General features: G+C 37.9%; 1 long non-coding RNA gene across 3 annotated transcripts; it reads left to right on the top strand.

Annotated features, from left to right (window-relative positions):
- The first annotated feature begins 384 nt into the window (after window positions 1–384).
- On the top strand, window positions 385–2,555 carry LOC311095425. 3 transcript variants are annotated; one of them, XR_014608831.1, is made up of 4 exons: window positions 385–555; window positions 1,622–1,780; window positions 2,061–2,166; window positions 2,320–2,555. It is a non-coding gene; the product is annotated as an uncharacterized lncRNA (long non-coding RNA). The 3 variants fall into 3 exon arrangements; XR_014608832.1 differs by having other exon boundaries at window positions 385–1,780; XR_014608833.1 differs by having other exon boundaries at window positions 385–1,780; window positions 2,300–2,361.
- Window positions 2,556–2,943: the final 388 nt, after the last annotated feature.

Raw genomic sequence — 2,943 nt, 5'->3', positions numbered from 1 at the left:
TAGGAAGGCATTATCCTGGGATGTTTTCCAGTCCCATTCTAAAGCAACCTTCCACTATCTCTGACATTTGTACAGAATTGTTGTACATACTGTATCTTTCAAATTGGTCAATCAGCCATGTCCCTCCACATATTCACCACGTAAAAACAAACAAAAAAAACAACAAAAAAACAGTATACGATACAAAACTTCTCGGTTACTTACGTAACCTCGGTTCCCTGAGATGAGGGAATAAGTATTGTGTAAGGCTAGCTTACACTATGGGAAAACTCCTTTTCTCGAGAAGTATTTTTAAAATGCAGTGTAGCTGCACAGCAGACACAAGCAGAGCGTCTAGCGCGGTATTGGCTGTGCTGTGGCAACTGCACGAGCTTATGGCGAGGCGCAGAGTGGTAGAGAAAACAGAGTGGCGACACTCCCATAGGACTCCGTTGTAAAGCTTTTTGCCGCCTACTTCCGGGGTATGCAGCCTCGTAAAGTTCCCGGAAGTTCGAAACAATTCATTCAACGCATGGAGATTTCCATTGCTGGCCGTGGAGTAGGCTAACTTCTGAGGTAAGTTTATTAAATTACTAACAATGTTGAATGGTCCACTGTCTATATTTTATCAGAGGCCCTTTATGATGCATATACTTATCTTATTTGTATATGCAAAACTTAATTCTATATTTTTTTTTTTATCTTGGTAGACGACTGATTGATCCGGCTAACATTTTGTGGTTAGCTAGCGAGATTATATCTACGTTATATTTTAATGTGCAACAATTGACGTTGGAAACAAGCAGTAATGTGCTCAACAACAATTTATATAGCTAATTATAAAAAATGAACCAGTTCCCTGGAGGAGATCTATCAAATCGAAAACTAAAGGAGAAAAACAGACTTGGCCCACGGCCTAAAAAGCTTTTTTTGGCCTTTAATATGGTCGCCGTCATTAAAACATCCACACGCGATTTGCAGGAAAACCTTTGCTCATTTTCAAGAAGTTACAGTAAGAATAACATTTCTATTGTTACTAATTGTTTCAAATGAATAGTTTCTGTAATGAAACAATACATAATTACCTAACAATTCATTCTCTATATTACAGTTTAATCAAGCAAAAAATGTGTGTATCAAATTTGATACTGCAGGTTTATGGGTGCTTTATCCCTGAACTTTCATGTAACATTTCTGTAATGAAATCTACATATTTCCCACCACAATACAACCACACACTATTTTGATGATTTAATTAATGCCTGAAATGCCATCTTAAAATACATTTTGGGTATTCTTTCAATAAATCAATCCAACAACATCCCATAAATGGCCAAGCTGCAGTGTGATTTTATTTTTATTTTTTTTTTTTTTATGTAAGATGGGGTGGCATTGATCATTTTCCAACATGGGAGACCTGACATATGCAAGCACTGCACCAACAATCTCTTCTCTCTACTGTGAAAAGTGTAAGGTGCATCTTTGCCTGAACAAAGCCAGAAACTTTTCACAAAGTGAAATAAAAGACTGTAAAATATTTTATTTAAAAAAAAAAAGAGAAACTGCCTGAAATCTTCTATAGGATCATTAAGGTTGAATAAAATGTTTATTAAACAGTGTGACTAATTTCTTCTATGAGTAGGGAAACGCATTGACCTACAGTACAGCGCTTGTCTACTGATTTGTGCTCTGCTGCATGTGGTGGCGGCTGGTGCTGGCGATGGCTGCTGAAATGAGAGGAGACTGGAGGCTGTGGACGGTGTGCCGGGAATGGAGAGGCCAAATACATCCATGGCAACCAGTAAGGTTCAATTTTTTTCTCACAGGGTAATTTTTATTTTGGGTGAACTATCCACGATACATATTGTTGCATTTTTGTCTTGCGATATATTGTGACATGATATATTGTTACACCCCTAACATTTTGTATGCAAATCCTCGGAGAATCCCTGCCCACTGGTTGTTTTGAAGCTGGGTTTACTAATATGAATAATCATTGAATTATATGAAATGGAGAATATTGTTCGCTGCATGTACTATACTGAATTTTAATTTTTTGTAATATGTGTGGTCCATTGTAGTTTTGATTGGTGCTGGAGGCACCCTCACTGAAGGGGATTTCCTTCTCTTCGGCTTAGGCCGGTGAATGAATATGGTTGGCACAGCATGGTATGGTAGGCTTGTAAGGTCAGTTTCCATTGTACTTCAAATATCATTGAAAAGTCTTAATTCTCTACATTTACAAATATGATGCCCTTTGAAATGCTAGTAAGTGATGTCACCTGTGTGAACATTACTTACATGACATAGTTTTCTGTAGCTGGACCCTGTCATTTGCAGGTTTTGACGGCTGACCATTGCCATCCATTTTTTCCTGCGCTCTTAGTCTTTGGGGAAGCCATACATTTGCTAACCCTTCTCAGAACGATTGGAGCATCCAAAAGCTGCACAGCAAACCATGGTATGACCACTGATCTATAAAATATTAGTTGTAACCAATGAACATGACACCATTGAACATCACAGAGAGTGGTTGTGATGTTCTTCAACTTCTCCTGAAATTCATAAACTTGATGACCACACACAATTTTTCTTGTTGTCTTTTTCTTGTTGTCTCACTCATTGTTTAATAAAAAATTACTAAAATACTATTGCATTCATTCATCCAAGCGTAATGAGTTGTTATTCTTACATATATTTGATACTTTGTGTATGGGTTAGTCTTAAAATTATCTTGGTTTGTGGTCAACTCATGCCTCATCAGAAGAAAAGGACTGGACACTAAATGCTGAATGGACTGTTGCTAGCTACTCTTAGGGTGACCACCCGCCCTGTTTTGCGTTGTCCCGCACAGCATTTTCACCCCTTGTCCCACACGCCGCATATTGAGAATATGTCCCGCATTTTCATCCGTCTATTGGTTTTTAATTATTATATTAAGAAAACGTGCATGCATTCTTTTGC

Source organism: Abramis brama (assembly GCF_963993115.1).
Source record: "Abramis brama genome assembly, chromosome: 13".
Taxonomy (NCBI): domain Eukaryota; kingdom Metazoa; phylum Chordata; class Actinopteri; order Cypriniformes; family Leuciscidae; genus Abramis; species Abramis brama.
The sequence above is the reverse complement of the archived record's forward strand: the minus strand, read 5'-3'. Positions and strand labels throughout refer to the sequence as shown.